The sequence below is a fragment of the Myotis daubentonii genome, chromosome 9 (genome assembly GCF_963259705.1).
Source record: "Myotis daubentonii chromosome 9, mMyoDau2.1, whole genome shotgun sequence".
In the NCBI taxonomy this organism is placed as follows: domain Eukaryota; kingdom Metazoa; phylum Chordata; class Mammalia; order Chiroptera; family Vespertilionidae; genus Myotis; species Myotis daubentonii.
In genome coordinates, this window is record NC_081848.1 from 39,524,215 (window position 1) to 39,551,752 (window position 27,538).

Sequence of the window (27,538 nt, forward strand, 5' to 3'; positions counted from 1 at the left end):
AAATGAAAAAATTAGTTGCAAAATACAGTACCTGGGAAATGGAAGAAGATCAATACTGCTCATGGTATCATGGTATTATTGTCACTTAGAATAGAGGAAAAAGACTCCTGGATGAAGCACAGGAAATCATGGTGTCCACCATGCTCAGTGGAGATGGTGGGGAATATTTGAGCCTGTTTTTCCCACCAGCTATGTTTTCTAAACTAAAATGAAACTTGGATTACAGAAAACAAAAGGTCAATTTCACACTTCCTGGGATAGATAGCTTCCTTGGTCCCTAGTCTCCCAGCATTTCCCTCAAGCCCGCCCCTGCTCCCCAACCCCAGCCACAGCATCTGCTGCCTTGTCTTCTGCACTAATCTAGACAAAAGAAGAGGACAAAACAGACACATTTCAAGGATCAAAATGAAATGTAACAGTCACTTATAACAGCTAACACACAATATTTACGCTATTCCTGACACTGTTCTGAGTACTCTTCAGTATTACCTTTTACAATCTAACAGCCCTGTGCATGAGGGCTACCAAAGTTGAAACTGACATGAAGAGATTGCACCCTGCTAATAAGCAGCTGAGCGGAGGCTGGAATCCAGGAAATCTGGTACCAGAAGCCACATTCTTAACTATTGTCCTAAGCTGTCCCTGCGTGAGCTCAGAAGAAGGGGCTATGCAGGACAGAGAGGACTGTGGGTCAACACTGGGTTTGCTTTCTCTCTACACCTGAAGTATCTATATATACAAAAGGCTAATATGCAAAATGTCCCCTCAGGAGTTTGACCCAGAGACCAGGAGTTCGATTGCTCACTGTGACGTGTTCTGACCACCGGGGGCAGCACGGAATGAAGGAAGGCCCTGGCTAGCAGCCAAAAGGTCTGATCATCCCTGATGGCTGGCCAGGCCTAGGGACCCTACCTGTGCATGAATTTCGTGCACCAGGCCTCTAGTAGGACATAAGGCTTAAGAGATCTGCAAGGACAATACCATTAGGGACCTCAGAGATGTTAAGGAGATCAACATGGGTGCATTTGCGGAGGGGAAGATAGATTGATTGAATCAAGAAGGACTGAAGCCATGAGGCTCCTGAAGAAACTTGCAGTGACATTGTTAGTAGAAGTAGTAATGGAAAGGAGGAGACAAAGTTACAGATGTTTAGAGGGTAGAATCAATAGGCTTTGGAAAGAGATTGGGGAAGGAATTAAGGGTAAAGAGGAGGCGGACCAGGTTTCCAGCCATTCCCAGCTGCTGGAAGACCAGGAAATTAATCTGGCTATAGTGGGTGGACAGAAATAGGCAGTCAGAGGAGGAGGCAGAGAAAGCATTATTGAGCAAGAAAACAGCTTGGAGGAGCTTGAAAGGGAAGAGAAATGTGGGCAGAATGAGGCATTTGGAGTGGCTGACTGTGTGTGGAGAGAAGGCGGAGAGGCAAGGACAGTTATCAGGGACCTAGGATGGAAAGATCAGGGCCTAATATGTTGTGACAAGTGTTTGGGCTTTATCTTAGAGAAAATGAAAGTGTTCACAAAAGGAATGACATGTTTCCATGTATTAAGGGAAATAGATTTTGGCTTTTTTTTTTTTTTGTAGTGAGTAGGATGGAAAGGAGAGAGGAATCAGGAAAATTGCCAGGCATATACTCTTGGCAAAAGATAGGACAGTTACAGGGATATAAATCATAGCACAGGGAATATAGTCAATAATATTGTAATAACTATATATAATGTCAGATGGGTACTAAACTTATCTGGGTGATCACTTTGTAAGTTATATAAATAATCACTATGTTGTATACCTGCAACAAATATAATATTGTATGCCCATTATAATTAACAAATAAAAAAATCAGATATTGCCCTGATCGGTTTGGCTCAGTGGACAGAGCGTCGGCCTGGGGACTGAAGGGTCCCGGGTTCGATTCCGGTCAGGGGCATGTACCTTGGTTGCGGGCACATCCCCAGTAGAGGGTGTGCAAGAGGCAGCTAATCAATGTTTCTCTCTCATCGATGTTTCTGACTCTCTGTCCCTCTCCCTTCCTCTCTGTAAAAAATCAATAAAATATATTTTAAAAAAATCAGATATAAAAAGTAATTTAGAGTGTTATGGTCTCTCCCTAAAGCTTTCCTGGGGGTCTGCTGCTTAGGTCCGGTGGCTTGGCCTGCCCCTTGTGGCAGCGACACGGAGGAATTTGACTCCAAAGACTTCTCCACCTCCAAGGGAAGAGAAAACAAGGTGGCCTCTCCTTAGAAGAGGAGGAAGAGGAGGAATTCAACCGGGAATCTGGAGGAAGCAGCAGTGAGGAGGAAGACGGGCCGCAGAGGAGGAGGAAGGCACTGGGTCGGAGGATGCTAGGAAGAGGAAGGAGGGCGAACTGTGGACGAGCTTCCTCAATGAGGTGGGACCAAAATCAAAAGTGCCCCCAAGTCCACACAGTAGAAAACGAGAAGAGACTAAAGAGACGAGTTCAAGTAAACTGTTGGTCAAAGCAGAAGAACTAGGGAAACAGAAACTGTTAAAATCACCAAGGTGTTTGATTTCGCTGGTGCAGAAGTTAGGGTGACGAAGGCAGTGGGTGCTACATCTGAAGGGGCCAAATCCTTCTTCAGGCAAAATGAGAAAGAAAAGCCACAGGCTAATGTCCCTTCAACTTTGCCATCACTCCTTGCCCGGTCAGGGTGGCAGAAGTTATATAGTAGCTACATAGAAGCCTAAGAAGGGAAAGGATTGAGTGCCGCTACCACAGCGGAAATGATAGAAACACCGACGAACACAGCTGTGGAAGGACCAGAGGACTGTGAACAGAACTCTCCAGGCCTGGCCCTGAACTTTTTATTTTATTTTAATATATTTTATTGATTTTTTACAGAGAGGAAGGGAGAGGGATAGAGAGTCAGAAACATCGATGAGAGAGAAACATCGATCAGCTGCCTCCTGCACACCCCCCACTGGGGATGTGCCCGCAACCAAGGCACATGCCCTTGACCGGAATCGAACCCGGGACCTTTCAGTCCACAGGCCGACGCACTGTCCACTGAGCCAATCCGATCAGGGCTGGCCTGGCCCCGAACTTTTTAAGCTGTGGTTTGCAATCATCATTTCATAGAATAAAAGTTATTGTAGTGCATTAAAAAATAATTTAAAGAAAAATTTTTAAAAGAATATAATATTTTAAAAAAATAGGACAGACAGGTCCAATTGCAGCTCAGGTCCTGCGAGGTCCTTGCACTGGTATTCCTGGGAGGGACTCCAGGGGCACTTGCCTCATGGGAAACAGAGAGCTGAGGTTTACCAAGTCAGCTCCTGAGCCCAAACACTTCACCCCCCAGGAGGTTAAGTCACCACACACATGACCAGAGTCATCAGCCCTTGGTTAAGCACCTGGAAAGTTGTAACGAAATAAATTTCATGAGGTTGAGTATTAATTGAATAGCCCTAAATTGGTTGTTTGTACTGGATGTTGCTATGGAAACATCAACAATAAAAAAGTAACCTAAAGACACTTCCCTGTGAACAGGAATTCCTCTTTTCAGCATTGCCTACAAACCAAGCCCTCCCTGTCCTTTTGCTCTCAAGAACTGTTTACCTGTGCACGTATTTGGGTACCTGGTCTGCTTGTATCCACTCAAATGCTTTCAGGTACCATCTAGATTCTAGAATCTAGATGCTGACCCAGATCTCTATCTCTAACCCAGATCTGTCTCCAGAGCTTTAGCCCTTGAATCAATTAGGATCATGTTCTGTTGCAGGTGACAGAAAACCAATCCCAGTGGCTTAACTAAATTAGGATTTATTTTTCTCGGATGGTAGACAGCCCTGGGCCATACAACAGCTCCACCACGCCAGAATCCTTCTGTCTTTCTGCTCTGCACTCCGTAGCATAGGGCCAATATTCTCATGGTCACAAAATGGCTGCATCTTATCTAAGCATCACAACACTGTTTATGCCGGAAAAAGATTAAAAAGGATAAGGGTAAAAGTCAAACGCCACCTGGGCCTGTCCATTGTTGTCAGGAAAATAACAACTTCTCTGGAGACTCCACCCAGTGATGACCACTTATTGTTTATTGGTCAGAACCGGGTCACATGACCAACCATAGAGAGTCAGGGAAGACTGGCAAGAGAGCTCACGATATTTTCCCTGGGCACATCACTGTCCCAAAGTTGGCTTCTGTTAGGAAGGAAGGAAGAGAGGATATTGAGTGAGCAACTAGCAGACTATTCCATGGACCTGCATTTCCAACTATCTTCTGGACAGGGATATATCATAAAAATCACAAATTCAGCCTGTCCTAAAATGATCTCATCATTTTCCCTCCACTCTGGTTTCTCTTCCAGATTTTTTTTTTTTTTTAATTTTAACTACAGTGAAATTCACAACCATTGACCTGATTTGCTAAAGAAAGAAGCCTTGGCTCTTTCCTGTCCCCATCCAGCCCTATCTAGTCAGTATCAGTCTGCAGATTCTTCTCTGTGTATTTCCTTCCTTCTCTCACTGCCATTGTCTCAGTCTAGGTCAGGGGTGGGCAAACTTTTTGACTGGAGTGCCACAATGGGTTCTTAAACTGGACTGGAGGGCCGGAACAAAAGCATGGATGGAGTGTTTGTGTGAACTAATATAAATTCAAAGTAAACATCATTACATAAAAGGGTACGGTCTTTTTTTTTTTTTTTTTAGTTTTATTCATTTCAAAGGGACCCGATTCGGCCAGCGGGCCGTAGTTTGCCCACGGCTGGTCTAGGTCATCATTGCCTGTGTACAACCTCATACCTCTAAGGAAATTTTGCCCTGTTCCAATCCCACAACCTATTCTTTACACATGGCTGCCAGAGGGTTTTTTGTTTTTATCTGTTTTTGTTTGTTTTGCTTTGTTTTTTTGTTGTTGCTGTTTTTGTTGTTAATCCTCACTTGAGGATATTTTTCCATTGATTTTTAGAGAGAATGGAAAGGGCCATGGGGGTGGAGGTGTGGGGAGGGGGAGACAGAGAGAGAAAGAAACATCGATATAAGAGAGACACATTGACTGTCTCCCACACCAGTCCTGACCAGGGATCAAGCCTGCAACCAAGGTACGTCGTGCCCTTGACTGGAATCAAACCCTGAACCCTTCAATCCGTGTGCCAACGCTCTATCCACTGAGCCAAACCAGCTAGGGCACAGGGCTCTTTCTTAAATTCAAAACTATCTAATGCTCTCCAGTAAGTATAAACAAATTCCAGTGATTTTTCCACTTTCTATAGGATAATGTTCAAACTCCCTGACGTGACCGATAAACCTCTTTGTGACCTGGCCCCTGCCCACTTCTTAGGTCTCTTTGCTGAATTCCACACTCTCATCAATTCTATACTCTTTCCTGAAAGGGCCACTTCTCTCACTGCTGGGCTTTTGTGAATATTTTCCCTTCAACTGGAATCTCCTCTTTCCTTCCTGCTTCCTTGGCTGACTTTTTCTTATCTTTCAGGTCTCAGGTCAGTCCAGGCTTTCTCTAGAAACTCTTCCCGGACCTGCCATCGTAACGCATCATTCTGCATTGTAGCCATCTGTTTATTTGGCTTCCTCACCCACAAGACCAGTAGCTCTCAAACTTATGAGAATGTCAGAAACACTGCTTCCGATGTTTCACCAGAAACCTACTGGATCAGGCTTCCTGGCGGTCCAGGACCCTGCATGCCGAACAAGCAGCCTGGATCACTGTGAGGCAGATGGTCCAGGGGCCAGATCTTGAGAAACACCTAACCAGACGGGCATAGTGGGGCCAGGTAAGGGATTGACACTTATTAAGCCCTGATTGCATGTAAGGCAGTTTATATACACTTTTTTTCCCCAATTGGATTTTCATACTTTTGTGTAAGTGTTACTGCCCCATTTGCAGATGAAACAGTGTTAATCAAGTGATCAATTTGATTAAGTCACACAGTTACTAAGTGATGGAGCTCAAATTCAAATGACTCAAAGGCTGACTTACCCAAACTGATATTCTTCCCCATTATGCCGTGCTGCCTTGTCAATTTCCAGTGCCTTGATGGAGGCTGCTTGGGGGAGACGGCTTGATGTAGCAGAAAGGCAAGAGCTCTTGAGTATGAAAAGTTGGATTCAATTTTGGAGACTTTCTGTGTGAACCAGGGCCAATCACTTGATATCTCTGGACCTTGGTTTCCTTACTTGGAAAATGGGGATCATGACACCCATAGCACTGTGGACGGACAGATCACATGGGCCCCACAGTCTGCTTAAGCTTGAAAGAGCTATGTGAGTGCTGGTGCTTGTTAGGGGCTACGATTTTAGGGTGTCTCTGAAGAAGCCTGCCCAGGTGCAGAGTAGGCCCTCTGCTTGGGCCTGGAGAGGTGACATGGGGAGAGCGGCTTAGCTTGCCCAGAGCAGGAGGGTTTTGCACAATATTTGGTACTTTAAAACAGATCAGTAAACATTAACTGAATTTAATCCAAGCACAGCATGGGAAGTGGTTTTGGGGGAAATCGATCTTTTCATTAAATATTTGTTCCTCACTTAGCGCAAGTTGGGCCCTGAGTTGGGCCCTGGGGAGATAAAAGAGAATAAAAGAGGTCCTTTATAACATGAGATAGAAGGTGCTAAATACCACTAGAGAAGTTCTGGAACTGCTGTGGAAATAGACACGACTGACCCTGACCTTTGCTCAAAGAGCTCCCATCTGGGAGAGTGATGTGCTGCAGCCCGGGCAGAGTAACCAGGTGTTGGGGTCCTGCCCCAGCAGGTCCAGGGGTTCCCAAAGGTGTGGATGGAGTCGGCAAAGAATGAAGGACATGGAGGCAGCGTTCAGTTGGTCAGCATAGCGAGGTTCTCCTTTTATTGTCCTGTTACATCTATATTTATACTATTTGATCCTATAAGCATGCCTCTATAATTACATCATGGTATGTTTTGGGTAACGTTCTACTATTCCTAGTCTCTTATCTGACCTTTGCCAAAAATCCTGTCTCTATCTAGTTCTGTTGATTTTTTAAAAATATATTTTATTGATTTTTTTACAGAGAGGAAGGGAGAGTTAGAAACATTGATGAGAGAGAAACATTGATCAGCTGCCTCCCACACACTCCCCACTGGGGATGTGCCCGCAACCAAGGTACATGCCCTTGACCGGAATCGAACCTGGAACCCTTCAGTCCGCTGGCCAAAGCTCTATCCACTGAGCCAAACCAGTCAGGGCAGTAGTTCTATTGATTTTAATGTTGTCTAGGTTAATCTCTGTGTTCCATTACAAGGGCTATTTCAAGGTCACTGCTCTACTGATAGGCTACAAGGAAGTAACTGAAGGAGATTATCCTACCCAGTAAAGGTTATGTCCTCCCAGCCTCACTGCTTGCCTTCCCTGGGACTGCCCTGTGTTGGTGGATCTCCAGGGGTATAGGCTTTGGTGCTTTCCCTGGTGGGCAGACCCCTGGGGATGTGGGCCCAACAAGTCCCAAATTTATTGCCAACAGTCTTAGTCCAAGTTCTTCATAAGTAGTACATGGTATTTCTGTATCACTAGGGGGTTTCACTGATTTATTCTCTTCCTTAGTCCTGTTAACTCCAGGGAAAAATCCTCACCTGGGTAAGCAACCTTTCTCGGGGAGGTGGTCCTGTTTAAAACATATAGCGCTAAGAGGGGGAGCAAACATATGTCATATATGCCAGGTCTCTTGAAACATAAGCTGTGCAGATGTTTCTTCCCTGCAGCGACTGTGTCAAGCAGCAAGGGTGGACCGGCTTCCAGCAACCAGGGTCATCAGAGGAGGGCAGAGCTGTGGGTGCTTGGGCTTGGAGGTGGGGCAGAGGTGCCTGCCTAAGTGCAAGAGACTGAGAGACAGGGAAGATGGGAAGCAGCATGGGTGGGAGATGAAGGTCCTTGGCTCTTGGTTCTAACTCAGAGGATGGTTAGCCTCAGCTGGAAGCACGGACAATGGCGGGTCTTAGGGATGGAGAGAAAGTGGATAGAGGTGAATGATGTGGGGGAGGGAAACTGGTGGGACACTGTGAAGAACGGGTTAGTGGGGGGAGGGGAGGCTGGATAGCAGGGGTCCCAAGAGGAGCTCTTTGCTTAGGGAATGGGTCAGAGGGTGCGTTTCCCTTCTGAGAGACCATCTCACGACAGCCTGGTGTTGGGTAAGATCAGGGCCATTAGGAGGAAGGAAGGCATGGGCAAGCCTGGAGGAGGGGAGGTTTATTGGTGCCCTGGGCTGAGTCCTGAAGAGTGAGTACGTGCTGAGCAGTTCTGCCAACTCTCCCCCTGAATAGCTCTCCGAAAAGCCCACTTCTCTCCACCCATCAAGTACAAGCTCCTGACATCTCGCCCCTGACCTCTACTCTGGAGGCCTGTTAATGGCTCTCCCGGCATCCACTCCCACCCCCATCAGTGCTCCACACAGGAGCCAGAGGAGGGATTCTCATATGCAAGTCTGATCTCTTTTCCCTGCGTGACACCATTTAATGACTTCCCATGGCTCATAGGATAGTAATCACAATTATTAACCTCGTCAGTTATTGGAGTGAAACCATATAAAACATGTAGAAGAGTGCCTGGCACAGTGTGAGGGCCACACAGATGCTCGCTGTTACTGTAGTTATAAGGCTGTGCCCCACCCTCTGCCTCCACCTTGCCAGACCTCTTCAGGTTCACCCTGGGATCCTTTCCCTGGTGGCCAGGTGCTCCCCACCTGTCTTATTGTCATTCCTGGAATGCGTCGTGCTCCTTCATCCTTCTGGGACGTGCTCTTTGGAACTTAGCCACGTGGTGACTTACTCGTCGAGGGAAGTGTCTTGGAGCACGTGGCCCACTTCCCCAGACAAGGCGCCTTTCTAGGGCAGGAGCAGGCCAAGTTCTCTCTCTGTCCTCAGTGCCAAGCAGCCCTGTTAAAGAGAAGAACGGACACATTTGAGGGTCTGAAGAGTTGTCGCTAAGACCAGCATTTACTTATTTGCTGCCATCCTGAAGGTAACAAAGACACATTTCGCACTGTGCTGGGCTCTCGGCAGCCTGTATAACCTGTTCACTGACCCAGCGTTTTTCGGGTTAAAGGGAATGTTCTGAGGCCATTACCACTGACCATCACTCACTAGAAGCCTGAGCAGGAGCCCCAGGACAGTCAAAGCTGAAGCATCGTTTTGCTTTTGGTAAGCAGGATCTGGACTCTAAAATAAGATGCCAGAGACGTCACAGTTGTTCTGCTGTATTCCCCACTTGACTTCCACCCCTCCACTCTCCAGCACACAGTGCAGCTCATTTAGTGGTCACCCGCATATGCTGGTACTGTGAGCGCTCAGTGACCAGAGGCGTCCAGTGATGAGAGCCAGGAACAGCCCAGACCTCAGGGCTCCCGGGAAATGAGGCAGGTGGGAGCGTAGTTCACCCGTCAGAACAGGGTGAGGACTGCAATCACAAGAATCTGGCGAATACAGCAGCTGCCTGGAGGGCGTGTCTAGTGCACAGTGAGTGCCCTGTATTTGTGGGGTGGATGGTTAGTCAGAGGGTGGGCATGCATGCGCTCCACCATCTCCTCCACAGAGGAAGCTTTCGTCAGAACTGGGTATCAGTTATGGGCAGCTGTTCATCAGGTGATGGGGGATGGGGAGCGGAAGTGAAGTGTCACTTGAAGAAGAGGGAACAGTATATGCCAAAACGCAGAGGCCTAAAACAACACAGAGTTGTCATGATAATACAAGTAGCTCTGGAGGAGTGCAAGGGAGTATGTGTGGGGTAGGGGACGTGGGGGAGCAGAAGATGAGGCTGAAGAGGAACACAGCCGAGGCGTTATCCCGTGGCAATGGGGAGCTATTGGAAGATTTTCAGCAGAGGAAAGGTTTTCAGTAGTGACCTTTTGCTGAATAAAGATCACTCTGGTAGCCTGTGTGGTGCTCAGAAGGAAAAAAGAGAGACTGCTAGGAGGCTGTTGTAACAGTCTAAGTGAGAGGATGAGGCCTGACTTAGAGGAGCTGAGGAACAAGGGACTGATGCAAGACCCCTTTGCACACTAGAGTGGACAAGGCTAGATGACTCATCTAGTAAATATGTGTTATGCTCCCGCTGTGTTCAAGAAAAAAATGTACCTGTGTGAGACGAGAGGTACAGAGATGAATGCGATACAGCCCTATCCTGACAGTGGGATGCCAACACACATATGTTCATCACATCGACTGAGTGCCCACTCGGCTTATGTACACAGATACAATACAATCCCCCAGTGGCAAGTGTGCAAGGATCAGTGCCCTGAAGCCCTGTTGGAACTTAGGTGCAGGAGGGACACTCCTACCTTGCGGAATTGGCTGAGGCCAGGGGAGAGGGACCTTGGGGTATGGGTGTGTGCTGCTCTGGGAGGCCACTCCAGACACTGGGAACAGTGTGAGCAAGAGTGCAGCAATGTTAAGGTCCAAGGAACTGTGATTCAGTCCGGTGTTCCTGTGCGTCCGTGTGTGTGTGCGTCCATGTGTGTGTGTGTCCGTGTGTGTGTGTGTGTGTGTGTGTGTGTGTGTTAGAGGGGGAAGAGAGAACACGCAAGGGCAGCCAGGGGTGGACTGTGGTGAGTCTCAAACACCAGCCTAAGGAGCAGGGGTGGGTGGGTCACAAAGGCTTCTGCGCAAGGTGAAGGGCATGGTCTGAGCTGTGCTTTAGAAAGACAAACCTGGTACCATGTTCAGCTGGAGGGACAAGCCCTTCCCCGGGAGATCAGTAGGTGGTCGTTGGCATAGCCACCACAAGAGAAGATGATGCTGGACAAGATTTTTGGCTGGAAAAAAACCCTGAAACTGAGGGCACATGTGTGAAATTTTGCAATGGCGGCCTACTTAAGGTCCACATGTGTTTATTGTCTGTGAACTGTTTATTGTCTGTTCACAGGGCCAGATTCCATGCTGGACCCAGAGGGTGTGGGCAGATTCAGGCACAGTAAACAAGGATCTCATGCTTGGAGAGCTCACAGGCTGGCTGGGAGAAAAGAGGAAGGAAACATTTGCTGCCTTTGGATTAAGTGGCAGGTACTGTGCCAGAAACTTGATATACATGATCTCCCTTAAGCTCAAAACTATAGTCAAATGGGGTAGGTTATCTTCACTTTTCAGATATGCAAACAGACTCCGAAGGGTGAAGTGAACTTGCCCAAGGTGGTAGTAACAACAAATTAGGGGAATCCTCCAAAGACAGTCCTTTGTCTCCTAAACCAAGAGGCTCCATTGAAGCCATCCAGACCATTCTAGCATTCATTTTCCTCACTGCACATGTAGATACCAGTAATGATATCAATAACTAACAGTGGAGAGGTACCAGGAATTGGTCCAGGCACTTAATGTATATGAACTAATTTAATACTTGCAACAACCCGTGAGTTAGATACTATTATTACCCCTATTATATAGATAAGAAAACTGAGATACAAAGGGGCTAATAGTTTATCCAAAGTCAAACCTCTGGTAAGTGGAAGAGATAGGGTTTGAACTGGGGCAGTCTGGCTCAAAGTCCAGGCTCTTAACCAATTGTTATACATAAATAATAGCCAGATAGACTCTCATACGTAGACGTAAATTAAATCACTTAATCTGCTTATTTGCAGATGTTTATTTATTTATTCAAAAGTTATTGGAGCTCCTTTTGCATGCCAAATCCTATGTGTGGCAGAGGGAAGATCCAAGACTATCTAAGACAAAGGCCTGCCCTCAAGTCTGTGTTTGTGGGGGGGAGATAAAACAATGAACAGGTTCAGTGAAGTACAGGGAAACCATCAGAGGGTTTGAGCAGAGGTGCAACATGATATAAACTAAGTTTTACCATGTTCACTCTGCCTGCTGTGTACACAAAAACCTTAGGAGGGGAAAGGTGGGAGTCAGAAGACAGGGAAGGTTGATGCAGCTGATCAGGAGAGAGAACCAGTGGTGGCTTGGGTGGTTGCATTACAGCCTGGGTGTCACTGTTTGGCTAACAACTCTGTTTTAACACCCTGGGGAGTAGGGACACTAGTGTTCCATTAACTTTTGGCTTTACCACTAACTGACCTTGTTTGGTCCCTGGACAGGTCATTTCAGCGGGACTGATAAGAGGAGCTTGGGTCAGAGTGTCTCTAAGGCTCCTGTCATCTCTGAGGTTGAATGCCACTGCTGTGCTTACCTTCCACCAATGACTAGCTATCTAAGCTCCTTGCCATGGCCCCCAAACCATCTCCCACATCATTTTCCACCCTGTTTCCTGTCTTTAATTATTCTAGCCACACTGGTTTCCCTTCTGTTCCTCGGATAGTCAAGCTTGTCCTTACCTCATTGCCTTTGCACCTGCTGTTCCCTCAACTTAGGACAGTGGTTCTCAACCCTGGCTGCACATTAGAATCACCTGGGAATCTTTTATTTATTTATTTATTTTTAAATTACATCTTTAATGTTCAGATTATTACAGTTGTTCCTCTCCCGCCCCCCCATAGCTCCCCTCCACCCGGTTCCCACCCCACCTTCTGCCCTTACCCCCCCGCCACTATCCTCATCCATAGGTGTATGATTTTTGTCCAGTCTCTTCCCGAACCACCCACATCCCTTCCCCCACAAGAATTGTCAGTCCACTCCCTTTCTATGCCCCTGATTCTATTATATTCACCAGTTTATTCTGTTCATCAGATTATTTATTCACTTGATTTTTAGATTCACTTGTTGATAGATGTGTATTTGTTGTTCATAATTTGCATCTTTACCTTTTTCTTCTTCTTCCTCTTCTTAAAGGATACCTTTCAGCATTTCATATAATACTGGTTTGGTGGTGATGAACTCCTTTAGCTTTTCCTTATCTGTGAAGCTCTTTATCTGACCTTCAATTCTGAATGATAGCTTTGCTGGGTAAAGTAATCTTGGTTGTAGGTTCTTGGCATTCATCACTTTGAATATTTCTTGCCACTCCCTTCTGGCCTGCAAAATTTCTGTTGCTAAATCAGCTGACAGTCATATGGGTACTCCCTTGTAGGTAACTGACTGTCTTTCTCTTGCTGCTTTTAAGATTCTCTCTTTGTCTTTTGCTCTTGGCATTTTAATTATGATGTGTCTTGGTGTGGTCCTCTTTGGATTCCTTTTGTTTGGGGTTCTCTGTGCTTCCTGGACTTGTAAGTCTATTTCTTTCACCAGGTAGGGGAAGTTTTTTGTCATTATTTCTTCAAATAGGTTTTCAATATCTTGCTCTCTCTCATCTTCTGGCACCCCTATAATTCAGATGTTGGTACGCTTGAAGTTGTCCCAGAGGCTCCTTACACTATCTTCATATTTTTGGATTCTTTTTTCTTTTTGTTTTTCCAGTTGGGTGTTTTTTGCTTCTTCATATTTCAAATCTTTGACTTGATTCTTGTGATCCTCTAGTCTGCTGTTGGAAGTCTATATAATATTTTTTATTTCAGTCAGTATATGCTTAATTTCTGGTTGGTCCTTTTTCATATCCTCGAGGGTCTCACTAGATTTATCAAGGGTCTCACTAAATTTATTGGCAGTTTCTAGAAGATTCTTGAGTAACCTTATAACCGTGGTTTTGAACTCTATATCCAGTTGTTTGCTTTGCTTCATTTCTGTCATTTGTGACCTGTTTCTTTGTCTCTGAATTTTTTATGCTTCCCTGTGTTGATAGAGTGGCTTTCTGTACTAGGTGTCCTAAAGGGCCCAGTGGCTCATCCCCCCCAGTTCCCTGAGGTGGACACTCTTGGTGCACCCCTTTGTGGGCTTTGTGCACAGTCTTGTTTTAGTTAAGCCTTGATTGTTGTAGGTGTCATTGGGAGGAATTGACCTCCAGGCCAATTGGCTGTGAGAATCAGCTGTGTCTGCAGTGGGAGAACTTCTGTGCTGGAGACACCCTTATGGGGCAAGACTTGCTTCAGTGAGGCTTTGGTGCTCACTGAGTCTGCCGCCTGAGTGTGTCCCTTATGGATCTGAGGAGCTGTAATCTGAATGGTCCCACTCCAACAACTGGGTACACTGGCTCTTGGATCTAATTAGGTGCTAATTTAGCTTCTGCCTGAGGCTACCCAGCAGGAGCTATGGAGAGATCTGCAGATTCCTCTTCTTTGTTTGGTGTTTGGAGGTGCCCAGATGAGGCCAAGCTGTGAAGCAATGCAAGCTGCTGTGGGGCCTTGGGCCTTCTTTTGGATGTTCTGGGTCTCTCTGACCCAGCTGCAATTTGTTAGGTAATTTTAGATTGCAAAGGGCCAGGCCATTTATATGCAAAAGCCTCTGCACACAGCTTGGGTGGTGTGAGGTCTCAGGGAATCAACAGGGCGGAGCAAACAGCTATGGCTGATCCTCAGCCCTGCCCTCAGAGGCCCTGGGTCTCAGTGTCCTGGTAATCACTGCCAGCACCTCTGAGAGAAAGCCGCCCTCGAGTTCCACCCAATGCCAGACAGTCCAGTTTCTCCCTGTATAAGTCTGGGTCCCGAGAGACTCACCTGGAACTGGAGTTCAGAGCCGTCGGGAGTTTGAGACTCCCTCCCAATTAAAAAAGACAACTGTGTCCTCAGTTTCCAGCCCTTTCCATGTGCACCTCCGTACCTCTGTACTTTACTTCCTCACCTCCTCTGGTCTCAGTGTGCTTTTCTCTTTCCTTCTAGTTGTAGAATTTCCACTCAGCCAGCCTTCCTGTGGTTCTGGATGATGTCCATTTTGTCTTTTAGTTGTATTTTTGAAGTGGTTGTGTGAGGCAGCAATTTCCAGCATTTACCTATGCTGCCATCTTGGTTTCTCTGTTCTTTGGGAATCTTTTTAAAATCCTGATTTCTGGGCCTCATCCTCTGGAAATTCTGTTTCTTTGTTATGGGGTGAGGCCACAACATTAGTAACAAAGAAACAGAATTTCTGGAGGATGAGGCCCAGAAATCAGGATTTTAAAAAGATTCCCAGATGATTGTAATGTGCAGCCAAGGTTGAGAACCACTGACTTAGGAAGTGCTTTCCAGATCACATGGCTAGGTCCTCCTCCATCTGACCTTAGCTCAAATTTCATCTCCTTAGAAAGGCCGTTTCGGACTACCTTAACTTATATGGATCCACCAACCCACTCAAATCTGCCTTATCAATTTTCCTAGTTTACAGTACTCCTAGAATGAAATCATCTTATTTAGCTGTTTACATCTTTATCAGCTGTCTTCCCAGTATAATGCCAGTTCCATGTGACAGACCTTGTGATTATGATTATCCAGTGCTTAGAACAGTGTATGCATGGTCAGTACATAGTAGACACTCAATAAGCATTTGTTGAATGAATGAGTGAATGAATGAACAAATACGTGAGCCATCTTTCAGCTTTTTGTAACACAGTCTAGAACAGGACATTTTCCATTTCCTGAATCACACAAAAAAATTACTTTACATGATTAAAAGAACATATCTAAGGGAAAAAATAAACATGCATTCTCCTGAATTAACCTTTTGTTTTTTTTTAAATCATGGAGTCACAGACTGTCCAAGTTGGGTAGGAACCATGTGAGTCTTCTTAGAGTCAGACAGACCTGGATTCTAGTTGCTTGCTAGATCCACATGCATGTAAAGGTCACTTAACCTCTTGAGCCTCAGTTTTCACAGCTGTAAAATGGGGGCAATAATACCTACCTTGAAGAAGGCATTACATTCGATATTAGATATGATGTGACAGATATACTGTGGGTACTCAGAAATGTTCATTTCTCCTCCCTCCACTGAAGGACCATGGGGTGTGAGCCTGTTTTATTCTCCAGGCTGTGACCTCCTGTGGACAACCTTGTCCTGAAGACCTCTATATGATGAGAAAATGGTGGAACCCACTCCAAGGCCTTCATTAGGCAGATGAGGACACTGCAGCCCAGAGAGGCAAAGTGACTGTCCAGATCCTTCAGCATGTGAATGGCAGAGTGTGGATTAGCGTATGGCTTAATTTAGAGCCCAGCACTTTTTATCCCCCCATAGTCTGGCACTCTGGTTTTATTCATTGTTCAGCATTCTGGGTCCTGTCCTAGATTGTGTATGCATCCACAGGGCTCCTCAAGCCTCGGGAGGATGTTTAGGCAGCGAGGAAGCCTGTGCCAGAGCTAATAAACAGAGCTGAAAAACTTCGTAACCTTTACAAAAAGTGTTTACACCCAGGATTACCACTGGCTTACAATGGTAAACTCTCTGCAATAAGTTCTCACTGAGTGGGAGTATAGGCAGAGACACACAACTACATTCACCAGCCCCGAGTTGTGCTTCTGTATCATTCACTTCAGTTCATAATGCTTCCTGATTCCACCCGAGTGTTTGGCCTTGTGCTGGGCCCTCGACCCCCGAAACCCGGTGAGACCAGTGTGGGGGATGGGAGCAGACATGGACATAGGCAAGGACCACATGATGTAATCTGAGCAGAGACAGAAGGAAATTCAGGAAGCTGGGGGAGCCCAGGGGAGGGGTCCTTAGCTCAACTTGATAGAGGCTATACTATAGGTAGGGCTTCCTGAAGGAGATGACATCTGAATTTAATTTTTTTTTTTTTTTGTCTATGTGAGGAATATTGTCTTGTTCTGATAACATGGCTTTCACCAAATCTGGAAAATATGTGGTTGAGGAGAAATGAACTACTCCCAAACACTTTAGTTTTTGCTTCTTGGATGTTTGGGTAATCCTGATTTGCCATGTGATCCTGATGTGGGCATTTTTGCCATAATGCTATATGTATGAACCTCAAAATAAAACAAAGTAAAAAAAAAACCCTTTTGCAAAATCTCGCAGTGTAAAAATTATAGGGTTTAACTAAAAATAAGTTTTGGGCGGATCACTTAAAACCAATGGGTTTTTGAAAGCAGAAACTAGAACAAAAACAGCACCAGGGTTAATGGCCATCAGCCTTAGTGCCCAGCCTCACGGTCACTTCCCCTAGCAGCCTTAAGCCTGAGGTTTTGTACTTCCTTCCAGAAGCGTGACCTTTACAGCAATCGCCTCTACCAGAGACTGGATTTATCAAAGTGAAAAATCTGATCTAAGGTTTAGACTTCTTCAAAAACTAAAATTTTTTTTCGTAAATACTAGAGGAAGCATCTCCACAACTTCTTCATCTGCAGGCCCTGCTTCCCCAAGGAGCCTAACGTAGCGGAAAGGCTAGTGGTTCTCAAAGCCACTAAATCAGTGACAACTTGCACTAGAGAACATCGCTTCTGCAGGATTTTCAGCGTGCTTGTGAGGTCTTCGTAAAGGGCTACCGCTTCCTCTTTAGCTGTGAGAAAGCTTGTTCCTATTTGCTTCAAAACACGAGCACGCTGGAATATATTGCCTATGAATCGATACGACTTCCTTTTCATATGGACAGTGTGCCTCTCCGCCACTCGTGTGCAAGCTATTCCTATAGAAGAAACACACTGCAGCAGCACAGAGAGGTTTGTGTCTTCCTAGGTGGGCATTCTTGCCTTGTTTGATGAAATGGCTTTTCTTCAGGAAGTTTTCACGGCACTCCTGGCCTCTCCTTTCTTCCTGCTAATGGTCAGAGACGACGCACCCTCCACTGTGCATGCGCCCCTTTACGGGGGACACACTCTTGCCCACTCGTTTCTTCAGCCACCACCAGAGTTTCGTGGATTGAGACGTGTAGGTGGTAGACATCACCCCACTCAGATGCTCCCTCTCAGAGGAGGAGGGGGAGGGAACTGACCACTGCTGAGGGCTCTCAGGCCACAAGCCTTGTTGTGCCAGACACCTGCCATTTGCCACCTAATGCATCCTCACAACAGGGAGGCGAGGCCGAGGAGGGTTTATTACCCCAGACAGTTTAATGTTATCTCCACTTTTCAGGAAAGGAGCAGGGAACTCAGAGATGTTCAAGGTCGCCTACTTGAGAAGTGACAAGGTACCTGGCCCTGCGTGAAGATATCACCTGTGGTCTCCTCCACTCCGCCTGTCTCAGGATGCCAAACTAGCACTGGCACCATCATGGAGGGGTTACCCCACTGCAGAACAGCCTTGAAATCCAAAAATGCCTTCCGGGCCCAGAGCAGAAGCTCACATCTCAGCAGGACCGTGTAAATAATGATCCCCATGTAGGGAGCATTTATTATAAGCCAGGCACTGTGCCAAAGGCCCTGCAGAATTCTCTACAGTTCTCCCAAGCCCTATGAAATAAGGATTTAAAAAATGTTTTTTAAATTAAATTTATTGGGGTGACATTGGTCAACATGAACATATAGATTTCAGGTGTGGGTTTCTATGTTACATGATCTGTATATTGCACCGTATGCTCACTACCCAAAGTCAAATCTTCTCCTGTTACCCTATATTAGGACCCCCCCCCCCCCCCGCCCCTTCCTTCTGGAAATGATTTTTAAACCAAGTTTGCATGTGAAGAACCTGAGGCCAAGTGAAATTCAGCAATCTGCCCCAGGGGCTTGTTAATTAAGGGGTGGGGATCTAAATCCACATCCTATTGACTCCTGGGACTCTAAGCCGTGCTGGAATCAATGGGGCATGAAGGGGCTGAGGCCACTTCCTGTTTGTCTCAGGGTCCGGAAGGAACCAAAGACCCAGGGCAGACACCTACACAGAATGTACTGAGTCTGAGACTCTCGCTGTGAGGATACACAGGAGGCTGGGACTTCACCAGATGAAGGAGGGGGTGATGAGGACTTCGACAGAGAGTAGACAGTATTGTCCATCTCTGTCCCTGCCTGTGCCCCATCCCAGCCCACATGTGGGAAGGGGAAAGGAGAGCTGCTTTCTTACTTAAACCAATTGAGGGGCCTTCCAGGAAACCATGCAGACAACGTGGCCTGTGGGCCTTGACATTCAGTGGGTGTAAGGAGTGGTCTCTGACCCACACCTGTGTCCATGGGCGAGATGCTTGCCTAGAGCGCCCACTGGTGGCTAAGTCATGAGATGGAGCACTTTGGAAACAGCAGGGATTCTGACAGGACAAGGAGGCCTGGGGTTGCCCATGGGCCAGATCTGTCCCCAAGGAGAGGATCTAGATTAAGAGGACCGCCTAGAAGGGCAGGTGACCCCTCAGGAGGGACGAACAGGAGCTGGGCCGAGAGAAAAGATATAGCTTTGAGCCAAAGAAGGCAAAGCCAAGTTGAGGGACACCCCATGGATGAAAAAGGGCTTTGAGGGACTCACAGAATCCCCCTGCCCCCCCAAGACAAATGCCAACAATTTCACACAGCTCTCTTGAAGGCTCCAATGCCAAGTTTTATCTGTACCAGTTGTTAGGCCCTGTCTGTCCCTTATCCCTCCTCCTGTCCACTTGCACCTGACAGGGGGGTTAGAGTAGGGGCGGGGAGAACAGCAGCCGCCAGAGAATGGGGGTAGAGGTGCCCAGCCCACCAAGGGGGCCTGCTTAGAGACCACAGAGCTAGATGCCACACACCTTTGGACACGGAACTCAGTCACTCCCTTCTCAGGCCAAGAGGAAAACAATTCAAAATCGGTTTGGTTTTGTTTGTTTTTGCAAACGAAACCTGGAATGTTAGAAACATTAGAAACGATAATGATGAGAGAGAACCATTAATTGGCTGACTCCTGCACACCTCCTACTGGGGATCAAGCCTGAAATCTGGGCAGGAATGGGCACACACCCCAGACAGGAGGAGGCTGAGCACCAACTGTGTGCACCGAGCAGGAGCGTTCTCATGCTCCCGGGAGAAGGCCGAGGACGCTGCGTGTGAAAGACCTGGGGGCAATGAGTGTCCCCTCAGGCAGGGCTCACAGATCACTGTGTCTTTGAGAGGTTCCCAGGGGAGCTGTGCCAAACTAACCAAGCCCCAGGGAGATGCCCAAACAAACCTCATTTATTTTGGGATGAGTGGGAAGCTGTTGCTCTTATAAAAAGGTGGGTATCATTTCCCCTTCTTCATCTGTGCATTCCTTTATTAACAGACACGTATTGGTGTTAGCTTCTACTATAAGCCTGGCCCTGTGCTCCATTCTGTGTGTAATATGCTAATTTAATAAGAGCTTTTCAGGAAAACAAGAAACATCACCTCACTAAATGCACATGCCAATTTCCAGATATATCCGGATTTAAAAAAAAACAAAGTGAGGAGAATAATGCATGTCTTAGAGGTGAGGCGCTGCCCTGGCTGATGCTGCACACTGAAGGGTCTCGGGTTCGATTGCCGATCAAGGGCACATACCTGGGTTGCAGGTTAGATCCCCAGACCTGGTCAGGGCACTTGTGGGAGGCAACAAATCGATATGTCTCTCTCACATAGATGTTTCTCTCTCTCTCTCTCCCCCCGCCCCCCCTTTCCCTCTTCTCCTCCCTTCTACTCTCTTAAAAAAAAATCAATGGAAAAAATATCCTCAAAATATCCTTGGGTGAGGATTGCCAAAAACAAAAAGAAGTGAGGAGCAATGGCCGCTCTCTTGGATAGGACTGTGGTGCCAGCCTGGCTCCCACCAGGCCTCTCTCCAGAGCTGGACTCTGTACCTGGTCTCCGCCTTGGCCGGGACCCAGCTCCAAAGCTGCCTGGAGTCTGGGAATCAAATGCTCAGGACCCTGCCAAGGCCCTGCTGGGCCACCTGGGCGAGCCCTGCTGGGGTGGAGCCCGTGTCCCAGATGCTCCTGTGAGCAGCACCGTTCCTGGAAGCCGTGGGAGTGCTTTCCCACTGACACGCCAGGCTTCGCCGGGACGAAGAATTCAAGATGAATGATAATGACATACGGTGAATTCCTTTACCAGTTTTCCCTTTTCATTACATAAGTCAAATGTTCTTTGATGAGAAGTTGAAAAAAAATAGAGAAGGCTAAGGAAAATAGTTATTAACCTCACTACCCAGAGATCAGCACTTAAAAAATTTTTTAAAAATATGTTTTTATTGATTTCAGAGAGAGGAAGGGAGAGGGAGAGAGAGATAGAAACATTAATGATGAAAGAGAATCATCAATCGGCTGACTCCTGCACACCTCCAGCTGGGGATCGAGCCTGAAATCTGGGCATGCGCTCTCACTGGGAATCAAACCATGACTTCCTGGTTCATAGGTTGATGTTCTACCACTGGGCCACACCAGCCAGGCTGAGATAAGCACTTTTATCATTTTGGTGTGTAATATGAAAACTGATCCACCTTCCGCCTGCCTGCCTGCTTCCTACCAACATATACACCCCACATGCACACATATCTCACATACATGCACACACCCACACACAACAGACACACTATACACATGCACACACAACACACACACACACACCATACACAGCACACCCATGCATATATATCACATGCATGCATAAGGAAAATTACGCACACACATGCATCATAAGGAAAATTAAAAAACTCAATAAAAGCCTTACTAGAACGGTCAGTCTGAGTCCTTCCTTTATTTGAGGGAGAGAACCAAGGAGTAGAAGTTTCTAAGCCTCAATCGGTCTGAAAGCACAGATTCAAAAGCACAGATATCGGGCCTCACCAAGGATCTTGCTTCGGCAGATCTGGAATCAGGGGGCTGGGTGGGTCCGTCAGCGAGCCCTCCCTCCCTGTGCTGGGACTGGATTTCTGTGGGACTGGAGTAGAGGTGGGTCAAGAGGCTGTGACAAGGAGGCTCCTGCAGTTAGACAGGTGACTCTCAGAGCAAGGGAGGGGAGATTAATTAGAAACTGGGGTATTCCCCAAGGGAACCTCTCTGTTTAAGAAAGATGCAAAAGTTTCCCTTCCTATGTTGGGAAATGTCAAGAGAATGAGAGCTTTAGCCTTCTCTTCAGATGGTGTCGTGCTTTTAGGATTGTCCCAGTCCTTCTGGGCAGGAATGTTTATCCCTTGCCTGGGTGGGTGTGTAATTTTAGGGACCAAAGAGACAAAGCAGCCAGGAGAGAGGAGCCGTATTCCTTCCCATCTCCCCCAGGGCTTCTGTGCAGAAGGGTGGTGGGGAGGTGGGCAACAGCGCAGACTCCTAGGCAGAGGCCTGCAGCCCAGTGGACAGTGGCCCCACACAGCCAGGAGTGCTTCTGGGCGGTCGTCTCAAGAGAGGCAAGAAGACTGGAGCTCCTCTGACCCCTGCCTGTGAGAAAGGCCTTCACTCTTGAAAGGAGAATGAAAGACATGACACCATGGGTACCAGGGCACCTGCGGCCCACTTGGTGCCTTTGCGCAAATGAGGAAAAGGTACCCTTCCCCAACACACTTGGCTTCCATCGGTCACACACTGTCATGATGTTGTGAGAAAACAAGCACTTGACTGTCTTCCACCAGAAAGCTGTCATAACAAACATACAACTGCTAGCGGTGAAGGGCACATGCTTAGAAGGAGTGCTGTGACATACTGCACGATTGCATGCGACAGCCTGGCTTCCAGGGGTCTGTCAACTTCACAGAGGAGGAAGCTGAGCTGAGAGAGGGTCAAAAACTTGACGAGGGTCACACAGCCGGTGAGAGGGGGATTCAAACTCAGCCAGTCTGACCCCAGAGCTCAAGGTCCGCACCATTAGGCCACTGTTCTTACTGAAAACGTCTGTTACTCCCTCATCTGCCTGACACACCCTTGACTGTTATCCTTACAATGTCCTGTTTTAAATTTCAAATGCCACCTCCACTTATGATGCCTTCTTTGACCTCACCAAGTCCAGCCGGCCATTCCCTCTCCTACTGCATGCTCCCCACTCCTGGACTATATCTAATGAAGTCTTATCTTTCTGAGTAAATTTGGAAAAATTACAGTTTGTCTCTATCCTCAGACTGTGAGCAAATTCTTCAAGGGTTGCTGGGGAAATTGAGGAGTGCCAGCTCTGTGCCCCCAGGGCCTGGCATTGAGCCTGGCACAGAGGGGCCGCTCAGTAATGATGGATGAAAAGAACTGAAATGAATTCGTACATGAGAGGATTGAACCCAATGTTCTCCCAGACCCCTCCGGCTCTGACCTTCATAAGTGCATGTCTCAGGGTTTGATTCTAAACTTCCGGCAGTGCTAAGGGGTAGAAACTACAGGGGTGCAGAACAGAGGGAGACAGGACAAAGAGTAATTGCCAGCAAATGGCAACCACGTCTCCTCAGAAGATGGGAATTGGTCTAGATATCGTGGTGTTTTTTAGAAGGCTCACGGGGGCCTGTGAAATATCACTGAATGCCGGAGGGCTCCCCAGACAGAGCAGCTGGAGAAGCAGTCAAGGTCATGGCCAACTTTGAAATCCCCCAGATGCTCCTACATTAATAGGTTTTCAGGAAAGGAAGGAAAAACAATGAGCTGCCATTCTGGGATCAGAGAACATAATGAATGCTCTCACTTGGAAAAGGACAGGGACTTTCTGTCAACTTCAGTCAAGTGTACAAGGACATCCTGTGGGTGCAGAACTTCTGCAGAAAACATCAGTGAGCTCAGAGGGGCGACAAGACACAGCTAGCGAGGCCCCTGCTTCCATCCCCCTCTCTTCACTTAGTGGATTGCAGTTGAGCTGCCACTATGAACTGGGCCCTGTCCCAGGGAAGAGCAAAACTCAGCTGGATCTCAAGGGGCCAGTGGTGTCTCTTGCTCACTGGATCTCACCAGGACTGAGCTCTGCTTTCTGGGGCAGCTGACACATAGTGAGTCGCATTGGTGTTGGAATTAATCTATACTAATAAAAGGAGAATATGCTAATTAGACCGAGAGACCTTTCGGATGTCATTCCAGACAAACCCATGCTGGTGGGGCCAAGGCAGAGGCGGTTAGGGGCAATCAGGCTGGCAGGGGGGCCAGTTGGGGGCAAGCAGGCCGGCAGGGGGAATAGTTGGGGGTGAGCAGGTTGGCAGGGGGCAGTTGGGGGCAATCAGGCCAGCAGGCAGAGTGGTTAGGGGCGATAAGGCAGGCAGGCAAGTGAGCGGTTAGGAACCAGCAGTCCTGGATTGTGAGAGGGATGTCCGACTGCCGGTTTAGGCCTGATCCTGCAGGGATCAGGCCTAAACTGGCAGTCGGACATCCACCAAGGGGTCCCAGATTGGAGAGGGTGCACTCCTGGCTGAGGGACACCCCCCCCTCCGTGCACGAATTTCATGCACTGGGCCACTAGTTTATAATTCTGTTCAATTCACTTGTCATTTGAAAAAAGAATTCCCAATGTACCGAAAAGATTCATAAAGTAGATCTTGCCCCTCCATGAATTCATTCAGTACAATTTTATTGCACATCTATCATGGGACCCTGAACCAGCTCAACAGACCTTACCTTTGTCCTTCTCCTCTTCCACAGTCTTGGCCTTGGCAGGTCAGCCTCAACCCACATGGAGTGAACTTCCAAGGCCCTCCTAGACCAGAGATATTGATGCAATTTGTGGTGGCCTCTGTCCCCCCTGGACCAGGACCCAAGAATCAGGAGGGATCGTGTCACTCAGAACTCCGAGCAGCAGACACTCAGCTGCTGCCTGGGCTCCAAGGACTGAACACCCATGCATGGGGGCACACACATCAGGGCAGAAGTATCTTCTGACCCTTTGGCATTGCTCTACTGGTCCAGACTCCATACTTCTTCACAGGAGAGGACATAGATCAGTAACATTTGTTTTTCCTTATGAAAAGATGGGGAAAATACACAAAGAAGAGAGTAAAAATTCATCATTGGGAGATAACCACTTTTAGCATGTTGATGTTTTTCAAAAATTCAGATACAGACACATACATCTATTTTCTTTACAAAAAATAGGATTATTCTGCAATACTTTATTATGACTCTCTTACAAAGCATAAATTATTGTGACTATTTCCCCACTAATATTTCATAATATTGTCTAATATAATGTGACACTTTATTTAACTTACCTACCTATTGACATCTAAGTTATTTAGAATGTTTTCCCTACTATACAAAAGGTGAATTTTCAAAAAGAGATGATGGCCATTTCCTGCTAACTCACTGTGCAGCCCTCTCCCCTGCTTTTTCCTTGTGCCTTTCCACCACCAACTTGACATCTGAACTCAGGAGTCAACCCTGACCCCTCCCTGTCTTTCATTTCTACATCCAATCAGTCACTAGTCACCAAGTGGTCTCTTCCCCTCTGACCCTCTGCCTTAGCTCAGACCTCCTTGTTTTTTCTAGACCAGCATAGAAGCTGGGCCTACCAGAGTCTCCCCTCAATTCCTCCTCTCCATTCCAAATTATCATAAAACCAGGGTAATACTCAGTTTACTCACCTACTGCTCATGGGGCAGAGAAAGAGGTCAAAAGCTCTTAGTCTTGGCAGAGGAGGAAAACTGTGTTTAAGGGGGATCACTGTGCCTGTGTTTTAGGGAGGAAGGTCTCCAAGGGATAGGGGAGAAATTGGTGACGGGGTACCAGAACGAGAAAGGACTGCTGAATTGCCCGGGTGCCTGTTGGGAATCCTGGGGGTCAGGACAGGCTGGGCTGGCTCTGCTGCGGGGAGCTCAGCGGCTGGCCCCTCTTCTGCCCACACCCTCTTTCACAAGCCCTCACTCTGGCGGGAGGAGTGGGGCCCAAGCCCTCCCAGGTGAGGCTCACAAAAGGATACTAACAGCTTGATTCTGGGAAGATGAGGTTCTCCGGCGGGAAAGGCTGTGCATGGCTGAGGTGCCTGCAGTGGCACACAGACCCCACTTGTGAGCTCTGTAGTCCTGTCACTTCTGCTCAAGACCCTTCTTGAGTCCTGAGATCTGACACTGCCTCTTGGGCGCAGAGGGAAAATGCCCTTATGTTTTCCTTCTAATCGGGGTCAACTCAGACTTTAGAAACCCCTGAAAGGCCTTTTATTCCAGCCTTTCTGTTCTCTGCTTCGAGTTCTCTCCCCGGAGCATTCCAAACAAAGCCGGCTCCTTCCCAGGCCCTGACTTCACAGGAAGTCTCGCTCAGTCTTTGCAGGAATCTTTAGAAAGCCCCTCTTGGACCACGAGGGGGAGGCACTGTCTCACACCCATGCCTGGGCTTTGTAAATAGGCTCTGCCTTTTCCCATCTTGTCCACCAGGGCGAAGTCTCATTCCTTCTTCAAATCCCAGCCCACGGTTACTTCCTCCATCCTAGTTTCACGAAGACTGAGTAGATTCCACTTCTCTGGATTCTCCCACAATGCCCGGAGCTTCCCTTTATCGTTTGCAATTTAATTTGTTACAGCCATACCATGGAATATTACTAAGGTCACGCAGTAGTTTCAATAGGTGATTCCTGAGTGTCTGCGATGGCTCTGCTGGCATGGCTGGGGCTACCTGGACTTTGGGGACCACCTGGGACCCCCTTTCAGGAGCAGGGTGTGGAAAGGAGACAAGGAAAGATCTCAGGGCCAGACCTGCTCTGGGGTCTTCTGGGAGCCATAGCACCCCGCTGAAGAGAGAATGTCAGCCAGGAAGGAAACAATTCCTGGTCTCACAAAGGGTTCTGAGGTGACCCTGAGCAAGTCACTTCTCCCCTTAGGACCTCAGCTTCCTCATTTGCCTACCAGGGTGCAGCTCCCCACCCTAAACTATGCCAGGGCTACTGTGAACACCCAGTAAGAGCAGAGATTTTTAAAAGGGCTTAGAAAAATCAGAGACCTTGGAGAACAGGTGGTACCAGAGCTATTGATGTTTAAAGTGATCTGAGACCCCTCTCTTTCTCTTTCTCTTTCTCTTTCTCTTTCTCTTTCTCTTTCTCTTTCTCTTTCTCTTTCTCTTTCTCTTTCTCTTTCTCTTTCTCTTTCTTTCTCTTTCTCTCTCTCCCCTCCCCCTCTCTCCCTCCCTTCCACACTCTCGGTTTGTTTAATCATTCACCTGTTGAAGAACATTTAAGTTTTTTCCATTTTATGACTATTACAAATTACTACCATGGATATTTGTGTGTAGGTTTTGTGTGAACATGGTTTTCATTTCTCTAGGATAAATGCCCAGGAGTGAGATTGCTGGGTCATGTGGTAAGTGTACTGTTTGGTTTTATAACAAACTGTCAAGCTCTTTCCAGAGGAGCTGCTCCCTTTTGTGATTCAGTTCCTCCATATCCTCGCCAGTATTTGTGTTGTCACTGTTGTGTTTTGTTGTGTTTTATAACCCAATATTACTTTATTTTGTTGCTAAAATTGTTCCAGCTTTGACCACTGGGAACTCTTCCAGTGGGCTCATGTGCCTTTTAAAAATATATACCTTTATTATTGAAAGTATTATAGATGTCCCCCTTTTCCCCCCCGTTGACCCCCTCCACCCTGCTCCCGCCCCCTTTCCCGGCTTCCGCATTATTGTTTGTCCATGGGCTATGCATTGTGCATGTAAATTCTTTTGTTGATCTCTTCTCAGGTCCTCCCCTCCCCACTTCCATTCTCACCAGGCCAGGGGACCAGGATCAGATCTGACTCTGCCCTCTGTCACTGGGGCCTGGCCCTGAACAAACCAAACACCTCCTCTCTGACCCTCGGTTTCCTCTTTTGTAAAGAGAGCTAACAGTGCCATCTAACTTCTCACAGATTTTGTGAAGATTGTGGATTAAGCAATTGCTTTGAAACATCACATGCTGTTTAGATGACAGATAGGCATTACCCAATTTATTGCTATTTTTAATTCCTTTTCTTCTGTATTTTCTGGCTACAGTTTATATTCGTGTAATTTGTTTCATCAGTGCCCATGGCTAATTGTCAACGAACTAATGCCCCAGTCCTCTCTGGGTCCAGATTAGACCTAATGACACAGGGGGCACCAGGGTCTAAGTACTAGCT

The 27,538-nt window shown here is 47.1% G+C and overlaps 1 pseudogene; it reads left to right on the forward strand.

Annotated features, from left to right (window-relative positions):
- The first annotated feature begins 2,100 nt into the window (after positions 1-2,100).
- Positions 2,101-2,706, forward strand: LOC132241661 (craniofacial development protein 1-like; annotated as a pseudogene).
- The last annotated feature ends 24,832 nt before the right edge of the window (positions 2,707-27,538 follow it).